The sequence below is a fragment of the Phocoena sinus genome, chromosome X (genome assembly GCF_008692025.1).
Source record: "Phocoena sinus isolate mPhoSin1 chromosome X, mPhoSin1.pri, whole genome shotgun sequence".
In the NCBI taxonomy this organism is placed as follows: domain Eukaryota; kingdom Metazoa; phylum Chordata; class Mammalia; order Artiodactyla; family Phocoenidae; genus Phocoena; species Phocoena sinus.
In genome coordinates, this window is record NC_045784.1 from 22,292,889 (window position 1) to 22,304,942 (window position 12,054).

Genomic DNA, 12,054 nt, shown 5'->3' on the forward strand with positions numbered 1-12,054 from the left:
CACTACATAATGATCAAGGGATCGATCCAAGAAGAAGATATAACAATTGTAAATATTTATGCACCCAACATAGGAGCACCTCAATACATAAGGCAAATACTAACAACCATAAAAGGGGAGATCAACAGTAACACATTCATAGTAGGGGACTTTAACACCCCACTTTCACCCATGGACAGATCATCCAAAATGAAAATAAATAAGGAAACACAAGCTTTAAATGATACATTAAACAAGATGGACTTAATTGATGTTTATAGGACACTCCATCCAAAAACAACAGAATACACATTTTTCTCAAGTGCTCATGGAACATTCTCCAGGATAGATCATATCTTGGGTCACAAATCAAGCCTTGGTAAATTTAAGAAAACTGAAATTGTATCAAGTATCTTTTCCGACCACAACGCCATGAGACTAGATATCAATTACAGGAAAAGATCTGTAAAAAATACAAACACATGGAGGCTAAACAATACACTACTTAATAATGAAGTGATCACTGAAGAAATCAAAGAGGAAATAAAAAAATACCTAGAAACAAATGACAATGGAGACACAACGACCCAAAACCTATGGGATGCAGCAAAAGCAGTTCTAAGGGGGAAGCTTATAGCAATACAAGCCCACCTTAAGAAGCAGGAAACATCTCGAATAAACAACCTAACCTTGCACCTCAAGCAATTAGAGAAAGAAGAACAAAAAAACCCCAAAGCTAGCAGAAGGAAAGAAATCATAAAAATCAGATCAGAAATAAATGAAAAAGAAATGAAGGAAACAATAGCAAAGATCAATAAAACTAAAAGCTGGTTCTTTGAGAAGATAAACAAAGTAGATAAACCACTAGCCAGACTCATCAAGAAAAAAAGGGAGAAGACTCAAATCAATAGAATTAGAAATGAAAAAGGAGAAGTAACAACTGACACTGCAGAAATAAAAAAAATCATGAGAGATTACTACAAGCAACTCTATGCCAATAAAATGGACAATCTGGAAGAAATGGACAAATTCTTAGAAATGCACAACCTGCCAAGACTGAATCAGGAAGAAATAGAAAATATGAACAGACCAATCACAAGCACTGAAATTGAAACTGTGATTAAAAACCTTCCAACAAACAAAAGCCCAGGACCAGATGGCTTCACAGGTGAATTCTATCAAACGTTTAGAGAAGAGCTAACACCTATCCTTCTCAAACTCTTCCAAAATATAGCAGAGGGAGGAACACTCCCAAATTCCTTCTACGAAGCCACCATCACCTTGATACCAAAACCAGACAAGGATGTCACAAAGAAAGAAAACTACAGGCCAATATCACTGATGAACATAGATGCAAAAATCCTCAACAAAATACTAGCAAACAGAATCCAACAGCACATTAAAAGGATCATACACCATGATCAAGTGGGGTTTATTCCAGGAATGCAAGGATTCTTCAATATACGCAAATCTATCAATGTGATAAACTATATTAACAAATTGAAGGAGAAAAACCATATGATCATCTCAATAGATGCAGAGAAAGCTTTCGACAAAATTCAACACCCATTTATGATAAAAACCCTCCAGAAAGTAGGCATAGAGGGAACTTTCCTAAACATAATAAAAGCCATATATGACAAGCCCACAGCAAACATCATCCTCAATGGTGAAAAACTGAAAGCATTTCCACTAAGATCAGGAACAAGACAAGGTTGCCCACTCTCACCACTCTTATTCAACATAGTTTTGGAAGTTTTAGCCACAGCAATCAGAGAAGAAAAGGAAATAAAAGGAATCCAAATCGGAAAAGAAGAAGTAAAGCTGTCACTGTTTGCAGATGACATGATACTATACATAGAGAATCCTAAAGATGCTACCAGAAAACTACTAGAGCTAATCAATGAATTTGGTAAAGTAGCAGGATACAAAATTAATGCACAGAAATCTCTGGCATTCCTATATACTAATGATGAAAAATCTGAAAGTGAAATCAAGAAAACACTCCCATTTACCATTGCAACAAAAAGAATAAAATATCTAGGAATAAACCTACCTAAGGATACGAAAGACCTGTATGCAGAAAATTATAAGACACTGATGAAAGAAATTAAAGATGATACAAATAGATGGAGAGATATACCATGTTCTTGGATGGGAAGAATCAACATTGTGAAAATGACTCTACTACCCAAAGCAATCTACAGATTCAATGCAATCCCTATCAAACTACCACTGGCATTTTTCACAGAACTAGAACAAAAAATTTCGCAATTTGTATGGAAACACAAAAGACCCCGAATAGCCAAAGCAATCTTGAGAACGAAAAAAGGAGCTGGAGGAATAAGGCTCCCTGACTTCAGACTATATTACAAAGCAACAGTAATCAAGACAGTATGGTACTGGCACAAAAACAGAAAGACAGATCAGTGGAACAGGATAGAAAGCCCAGAGATAAACCCACGCACATATGGACACCTTATCTTTGATAAAGGAGGCAGGAATGTACAGTGGAGAAAGGACAGCCTCTTCAATAAATGGTGCTGGGAAAACTGGACAGGTACATGTAAAAGTATGAGATTAGATCACTCCCTAACACCATACACAAAAATAAGCTCAAAATGGATTAAAGACCTAAATGTAAGGCCAGAAACTATCAAACTCTTAGAAGAAAACATAGGAAGAACACTCTATGACATAAATCACAGCAAGATCCTTTCTGACCCACCTCCTAGAGTAATGGAAATAAAAACAAAAATAAACAAATGGGACCTAATGAAACTTCAAAGCTTTTGCACAGCAAAGGAAACCATAACCAAGACCAAAAGACAACCCTCAGAATGGGAGAAAACATTTGCAAATGAAGCAACTGACAAAGGATTAATCTCCAAAATTTACAAGCAGCTCATGCAGCTCAATAACAAAAAAACAAACAACCCCATCCAAAAATGGGCAGAAGACCTAAATAGACATTTCTCCAAAGAAGATATACAGAATGCCAACAAACACATGAAAGAATGCTCAACATCATTAATCATTAGAGAAATGCAAATCAAAACTACAATGAGATATCATCTCACACCAGTCAGAATGGCCATCATCAAAAAATCAAGAAACAATAAATGCTGGAGAGGGTGTGGAGAAAAGGGGACACTCTTGCACTGCTGGTGGGAATGTGAATTGGTTCAGCCACTGTGGAGAACAGTATGGAGGTTCCTTAAAAAACTACAAATAGAATTACCATATGACCCAGCAATCCCACTACTTGGCATATACCCTGAGAAAACCAAAATTCAAAGAGAGTCATGTACCAAAATGTTCATTGCAGCTCTATTTACAATAGCCAGGACATGGAAACAACCTAAGCGCCCATCATCGGATGAATGGATAAAGAAGATGTGGCACATATACACAATGGAATATTACTCAGCCTTAAAAAGAAATGAAATTGAGCTATTTGTAATGAGATGGATAGACCTAGAATCTGTCATACAGAGTGAAGTAAGTCAGAAAGAAAAAGACAAATACCGTATGCTAACACATATATATGGAATTTAAGGGAAAAAAATGTCATGAAGAACCTAGGGGTAAGATAGGAATAAAGACGCAGACCTACTGGAGAACGGACTTAAGGATATGGGGAGGGGGAAGGGTGAGTTTTGACAGGGCGAGAGAGAGTCATGGACATATACACACTAACAAACGTAGTAACGTAGATAGCTGGGGGGAAGCAGCCGCAAGGCACAGGGATATTAGCTCGGTGCTTTGTGACAGCCTGGAAGGGTGGGATGGGGAGAGTGGGAGGGAGGGAGACGCAAGAGGGAAGACATATGGGAACATATGTATATGTATAGCTGATTCACTTTGTTGTAAAGCAGAAACTAACACACCATTGTAAAGCAATTATACCCCAATAAAGATGTTTAAAAAAAAAAAAAAAAAAAAAAAAAGCCATCTCTTCTAAAGAGCCTTTGTGGATGTCTCCACAAGCTGTGTATGTTCACTTTTTCCTGCTTTGATCTCTCATATGTACAAATTATCTGTATGTCTATATAATGACAAATCCTAGTATTTTTGCCTTTGGCATTATGGTTCCTAGATTCTATGATCTTTTTTTTTTTTTCCCGCAAATTAGGGTGATTTTCTTTTTCTTATGTTTCCTGGCACCTTTCCTATTTTTCTATTAAAAAAAAAGTCTCAAAAGTTACATTTGCTGGGTTTGCTAGTTCTTTCTGTGCTCTGGGAATTGTTTATGTATCCTGTGTGACTTGAATTTGTTCTCTTTTGTCACCTCTCATGGACTTCAAATATCTCTGGACCATGTTTGTTTTATTCTTTTTAGCTTGAAGATCATGATCCTTGATAGCAAAGATTCAATCAAAATAAATGTTGAGGGCTTCCCTGGTGGCGCAGTGGTTGGGAGTCCGCCTGCCGATGCGGGGGACGCGGGTTCGTGCCCCGGTCTGGGAGGATCCCACGTGCCGCGGAGCGGCTGGGCCCGTGAGCCATGGCCGCTGGGCCTGCGCGTCCGGAGCCTGTCCTCCGCAACGGGAGAGGCCACAGCAGTGAGAGGCCCGCGTAACGCAAAAAAAAAAAAAAAAAAAAAAAAAAAATAAATGTTGAGAGGTTCTGCATTCTCAGATAAAACTGCCTGCTTCCAGACACCATGCTTTTTTGTGGATTCATAGAGTCCTCTTTCTTGCCCCTAATATTATAAGTTGAACAAATTTTGAGCTTTAACTTTCCCAGATAGCTTTTATCCTTTAGTATGTACCTTCTGTTTGTAATCTCCAGCCAGTACAACGCAGTGGCTCTTACCCTGAATTTTCTAGAAGCTGTTTTCTTGTGGTGTGTAGCCCATTTCGGGCTCAGTACATTCCCTTAATTTCCGTCGGAAATTTTCATCTGACCCGTCACTTTCTCCCAGGGTTTTAGCTCTTCTACTTCATCCTCAGTTTTCTAGTGGGTGGAAATGAGCGTGTTTGCGTGCCGTCTCTTCAGTTGGCAGAGTAATGGAATTATCAGCACTGAAAGTCACAAATTTATTGTATAATCTGCACTTAACAGAACGTGGCTTCTAGCAGATGACCAGATGCTGCTATGTTGTGTCTCTCTGACAGTTTTAAAATGTGCATTAATGAGAGACTGTCTTTGTTCCCACTTGGAGGTTAAGGGAAATCACAGTAAGTATTAGATTTTAGTCCATTCCTTCTCTTCAGGAATCATCTCCATTCCCCTGTTAGATCTGCTCTCCTCTCCCTTGTCTACTTTCTCTCTGTATACTGAATGCTTCCTCTGCTTAAAACATATTCAGAAACTGTCACATCTAGAGCACATGTCCCATAATAAGCAGTGTCCAGCTTCTCTCCTTCCTTTTCAACAGGCTTCCCAATGAGATAGGTTATATTTATCGTCTTGGCAATAAAGGTGGCTTTTGTTCTCACCTTTCTTAGAAAAATGTCCAACAAATCACTTAATCCAGTGACTTTTCTGTTCTTATTGCCCTTAAAGATGTTTCTTTCTCAGATTTCTGTGAGACTACTCATCTTTGTTTTCTTTATATCTATCTGCCAGTGATTTTATTTCCCAGTGTGAGTTTCTCTTCCTCTAAGCTCAATTTTAATTGTACCTAAGGCAAAATCCTATCTTTTAGATACTGCCTAAATCCTTCGTATTCATCCTGTGTATTCTTCCAGGGTAACCTCCCCCTTACACATGGCTTCAGCTTATTTGTAAATGCTGTTGAATTCCTAATGAATCGTCTAACCTAGAATTCATTTCTGAGCTCCAGGTACCTATAGCCCCTGTCTACTTGCTTTGCCTCTTCCAAAGGCTCCACAAATTGCTAAAGACAGAATCTTAGTTTGGTTAGTCACTGCCCTCATGTTCTCCTTTCCCAGTCTTATCTCTTGACTGTCATGCTATCTAGTTTTAGATCTTTGCCTAGATCTGTCTCCCCTCCATCCAAATCCTAATTTCAGTTCTCTTTTGAGGATACTGGTGTTGCCTTTAAGTGGGAGCCTCATGCCTTCTGATGGTGTGGAGGCCGTGGCGGTACATGGAAGAGGAGAGGATGGGAGGATGGAGAGCATACAATATTGATTCGGTGCGGGTAAAAATAATTATTTTCCCACATACTGGATATGACCTCATACTAAATATTTCCCTTCCCTTGTCTCTTGTAACCATGTGATAGATTTAAATAATTTTGGTGAGGTTACAGCCAAAACTGGCAGTTAGCTTTAGTCACTATGTGTCATATATGTGACACGCAATTATTTAATTCTTTCAACAACCATAAACTGGAGATCACTGTTGTAAAGATTAACAAACAAACAAACAAGAACAAAAGAAGAGAAAAGAAACTCAGAGAGGTCAGTTAGCTTTCCTAAAGACAAATAGGATTCAAACCCAGGTATTTGGATTCCACTGTCCACCCTCTTTCCATTTGAGCACATAGCTTATTTATAGGTTTTGACAAGAAACCTTGTAGGCAACCCTTTTGTTTGTTAATGGATTCAGCTGTTGGCATAATTATGAGAGAGACACACAGTCATTAACCTAAAAATTTAAATAATCTATGTCCTCAGGCCAATGTCAATATCTGTAATTATGCTTAGAATCACCTAGTGGTATAACCCATGGAGTAACTTTACTTTGAGCTCTGCGATCAGATAATCTTTAAGGAGATGATGCCCAAGTAAAGCTTTTATTTGGGGATATGTTTGATTTGCTCCGGGAAGGTTAATGATTTTTCCACTATAACTGTACAAGAGTGAGTATTACCTAAGTTTGGCTATAATTAAATGCTGACAGAAATGGAGCTTTGAAATCCCTTGCAGATTATTAAGTATCTCAAACATGATTTGAAATCAGCAGGTTTCCTCACGAGGGATGAGACAATCATTTGGAGAAAAGACAGAAATTAAAACAGCATTTTAAGATGTAGTTTAAAAAAATTCAGAGTAAAAAAACCCACATATTTTGAAAACAGACGCATTAACTTTGTACTAAATGTTTCACTGAAACAAAATAATTAAGCAAATATTACAGTTTGAAGACAAAAGAAGGACGGTTTTCTTTGTTTTATTTTATTTTTTGCGGTACGCGGGCCTCTCACTGTGGTGGCCTCTCCCGTCGCGGAGCACAGGCTCCGGACGCGCAGGCTCCGCGGCCACGGCTCACGGGCCCAGCCGCTCCGCGGCATGTGGGATCTTCCCGGACCGGGCCACGAACCCGTGTCCCCTGCACCGGCAGGCGGACTCTCAACCACCGTGCCACCAGGGAAGCCCGGTTTTCTTTATTTTTGCGGCAGATGATTAGTGTGTGTGTATCCTCCTAACACAGCCAGTTAATGATTAATAGCATCAATCGTGCAGTGAATTGTTCAGTTTATGTCTAAAATCAAATAATTATTGTGAAATACATTGCAACTTGGTGAAGAGAGAGTATTTCCTAGTGCTTTGGGGAAGCTGGTATGGTTATTTCTCCAACAAAGATTTTAGCATTTCACAGATTGAATTAGAGTCACATTTGACCTGCTATGAAGGAAAGATGCTCTTGATGGCAGTAGAATTCTTGTCATCGACTTGCCAAGTGCATGGCATTATTTCAGTTTCAACTTTTCATAGTATCTACCTCTGCCGTGTGGGCAGCCGAACAACACCTCACCTATAAGATTAGTCTCTGTTAGGAGAGCATCTAGATTGAAGCTGCAGCTTAGAACGGTAACAATTGATAAACTTCAGTTGTACGAAGCAGTGTCAGCGTATCTTTATTTTAATAATGTTGAAAGGGTGGCATTCACATTTCTATTTCTGGGTGTACTCACTCCAAGCCCACCCTCACACATAGAATTCCTCTAAATAAACTCAATGCTGGTAATCATCTGACTCATTAGCAAGTGTTTCTTCCTGCTTGAAACTAAGTGGGTGCAGTGGAGGATAGATTAATCTTTAAATCCCGTGGAATACACATCTGCTCTCTTTGCTTTCTGATTTTTTTTTTTATGTCAGTAGCATAATTAAAAATAAAAATGTATGGCTATGACAGTAGAGACAAGCTGGTTAATATACTAGAAAAGGAATATAATCATCCAATAGTTAATAATCATACTGGTGAAATATTTTGATATTTATGGAGAATTTATGCTTTAGATAGAGGGAAGAACATCTACCTAGAAACTCAGAAAAGTTCCTTAAATTTTTATCTTTCTCTCTGCCTGGAATTTGTTCTCCCCCTTTTCATTGCTTATTTGTCACTATTTTCAAGACAACTCTTCAGGAAACCCCAGACCACAGTTATGTATCTCTCCTCTGAGCTTGTAGCTTCTTAAATATACCACCCATGTGGTACTTGTTTAAATAAATATAGCCTTAAGTGAATCATATTATTTTTCATTTTTATAAAATAGTCCATTATAGAAATTCTCATTTATTTGGCTTAAATCCCCAACTAAATTATTATTTCACTGAAGGTGAGGGTCTGTGTTTTGTTATTCTTATCCAACTCCTTCACATGGTTCATCCTCAGGGGTTCTTTGGAAATTTATATTTCAAAAACCATGGTACACATTATATTTCAATCGAATGACATCATAATATCACTTACCAAAATATTAGATCACTAGAATTACTAAATGATGCCCTTTAATTTCTTTATATCAGTGATAGAAGAAACAAGGTTACCCCTCATTACCCTCTCATCCCCACGTGAGTCTGTACATCCCCTAGCCTATCCTCATATCCTAAAGCCCACCTCCCCCAATCCTTTCCACTGGTCTCTGGAGCTCATGTTATTCCTGCATCAGAAAAAAATTCCATATGTCATAACTCTGTATACCCTAATTCCCTTTTTTTTTTGCAGTACGCAGGCCTCTCACTGTTGTGGCCTCTCCCGTCGCGGAGCACAGGCTCCGGACGCGCAGGCTCAGCGGCCATGGCTCACGGGCCCAGCTGCTCCGCGGCATGTGGGATCTTCCCGGACCGGGGCACGAACCCGTGTCCCCTGCATCGGCAGGCGGACTCTCAACCACTGCACCACCAGGGAAGCCCTGGAAGAAGTTATGACTTTTTTATTGAAGTATATAGTTGATTTACAATGTGTTAATTTCTGCTGTACAGCAAAGTGATTCAGTTATACAGATACTAAGTCTCTTTCTAAAACTGTCCTTTCATCTTCTTACTCTATCCCAAGCCTGACTTTTCCCTGAGAACATACTTCCTCTGCAACTTCCTTCTTTACTGCTCTGTTATTTCACAAACCCCATGCTTGTACCATGGTCCAAGAGATGGGTACCCTCCTTGTTCCTCACTGGTGCTTCCAAACTACCCCTCCACCATCCTCCCTGACAACTTTCCCCCTCCCCCCACATGTGCTCCTCCCAATCTCAAGTTGAGTTGCTTTGGCCCCAAACCTTAGAGGGAGTTTTGATTTTCACTCTTTCTCTCTCAGCTCCTCAGCAAATACTGTTGGTTCTATTTTCAAAATATGTCCAGAATTCAACCTTTTCCCACCACTTCCACTGCTGCCACCCTAGTCCAGTCATCACCATCTCTCACACAGATTATTACACTTTCAGAAATGGTCTCGGGACTTCCCTGGTTAAGAATCTGCCTGCCAATGCAGGGGACACGGGTTCGAGTCCTGGTCCGGGAAGATCCCACATGCCGCGGAGCAACTAAGCCCATGCACCACAACTGCTGAGCCTGTGCTCTAGAGCCCGTGAGCCACAACTACTGAGCCTGCGTGCCACTACTGAAGCCCGTGCACCTAGAGCCCGTGCTGTGCAACAAAAGAAGCCACTGCAATGAGAAGCCCGCGCACTGCAACGAAAAGTAGCCCCCGCTCGCCACAACTAGAGAAAGCCCGCGCACAGCAATGAAGACCTAACACAGCCAAAAATAAATAAATAAAATAAATAAATTAAAAAAAAAAAAAAAAAAGAAAAGCAATGGACTCCCTGCTAAGTTCCCCCCCCCACCCCCCGTCCACAAACGACTTATTTATGACTCAAGAGGCCGGAGTGATACTTTTGAAACATGTCAGTCCTTTTCAATTATGTCACTCATTTTCTCTTTATCGTCCAATGGCTTTTCCATTTCATTCAGAGCTAATACAAATCTCATACAGTGGCCTAGGGCTTGCTCTTGATCTAGTCTTCTGCTCTCTGTTATTGTCCTACTACTACCAACCTTGCTGCCTCCACTTCTCCCCCATTGGCATCCTTGCTCTTATTGGAACACATCACACGGGTTTTGTACCTCACCTCCCGATGCATGGAACAGCCAGTGATCCTCTTGGCTCTCTGCTGCACTTCCTGCAGGTCACTGCTCGATTCGTGTGATCGGTGAAGGGTTTGCCGATAACTTGGCATACGTAGAGTATAGATCTCCCAACTGTTTTATCAGACCCTAATGCCAGCAAAACAGTTTACAGCATCTCAATATACTGTAGCTATTTAATTATGCTTTATATACACATGTAATATAATAGTATATGCATTTTTGGAAAAACACCAAAAAAGAAATGGAAAAGAAGGTAATCATCAACTTAACATTATTTTAAATAATGTTGTCACTAATGTACATAAAAAGCTTTTTATTACCAATTATAGAGGTTTGTTTTCATGTTCTAGATGCTTAGTATTTTAGTGTCTTATAATTTTTTATGGCTTGAAAGATTTATTAGTTAATATCTCAAGGCAAATTATACCTTCAGGTCAGAGGTCACTGTGAACAGTAATGAACGTAAATTCATTCTTCTAATAGTATTCTCCAGGATTTGTGTTTTTTAAAACTTTGATCAGAAACAATTGACGTTGTTTTCCTTCCTATCTCAGACGAGAAACCCTTGCTAGAGGTGCCAGCTCTGCCACTTTACTGTTCTTTGCTTGTGCTTGAATTTTTCATATCTTCACTCTAATGTTACTTTTCAGATATCTTACTAGGTCACATCCATTTTCAAAGGGTTAGATTGGTTAAAACTAGACAAAATAATCAATGAATCTTAACTAGGCACACGAAAGCTACAGATTGTCTCAAGATGCTTTAGATGAACAGAGGTGGGAGGGCATGGCTACTATAATCCCTCTCATTATGGAACTCTACCATTGCCCTCAAGGTAGTTCACATACCACCTGTGACATGTGACCAATATAGGGTGACAAAATTACTCAAATTAATCTAAAAATATCAATAAAGCTTAATTTCTTATTTTTAGAATTAAATAGCAATATAAACTGCATTTTCACAAAGTGAATATCTTGCAAGCCTGTTGGATTACACACAATCCACTTTGGAGAACAAAAGTATCATTTAATGTGGTTGTATTAAGGTGTTGTGTGAAAGTCCAATGGATCGATAGATATTTGAACAGTTATTTAACATAAATAAAACTTTAAAGAAGTTAGTGTATATCAGTCTAATTGTTGTGTCATTAAAATGCCATGAAGAGTAAGATGTCTGGATGGAATTATAGAAATCTAGTGAACACTTTTGAGGTGGGTATGAAGTATATTCTGGGCATGGGGAAGGGAACAGTAAATATCTTTTCATCGGTTGAACTAATTCATATCTTTTGTTCTTCGGAAATGAGAGTAACAGATGTCCACTAATAGTTAGGGGCTCTGCACTGACCCTCCATAAGGTTTTGAAATCTTTCCTCTGTGTGGAACCCAGAATTGTGTACAAATAAAAGGTCCTTAAGCTGATTCACTGCTGATGATGGCAGATTCTGCTCATACCCAAGTACACAGGAATTAAATATCTCTAGTAACATTTTTATGTTTCTACTAACATTCTCTATTGGCTTGTATAGCATTCCAAACACATTTTATTTTCTAACCACTACATCAATGATAAACATTCTGTTATGGATTGAATTGTGTCCCACCACAAATTTATATGTTGGTTGAAGTCCTAACCTCTAGTGCCTCATAATGTGACCTTATTTGGAGATATGGTCTTTACAAAGATAAGCAAATTAAAATGAGGATATTAGGGTAGGCTGTGGTCAAAGATGACTGGTGTTCTTATAGTAAGAGGAAATTTGGACACAGACGTGTATAGAGGGAAG

At 39.1% G+C, this 12,054-nt stretch overlaps 1 long non-coding RNA gene across 3 annotated transcripts in view; it reads right to left on the reverse strand.

Annotated features, from left to right (window-relative positions):
- Nucleotides 1-12,054, reverse strand: part of LOC116746955 — a 113,767-nt gene that overhangs the window by 32,433 nt on the left and 69,280 nt on the right. The window contains exon 1 of one of the 3 annotated variants that reach the window (XR_004347930.1): nucleotides 10,247-10,370. The exons of the other annotated variants lie outside the window; for them this stretch is intronic. This is a non-coding gene — a long non-coding RNA (uncharacterized LOC116746955). Of the gene's footprint in view, nucleotides 1-10,246; nucleotides 10,371-12,054 lie in introns of those variants that run through there. 3 annotated transcript variants of the gene reach the window in all.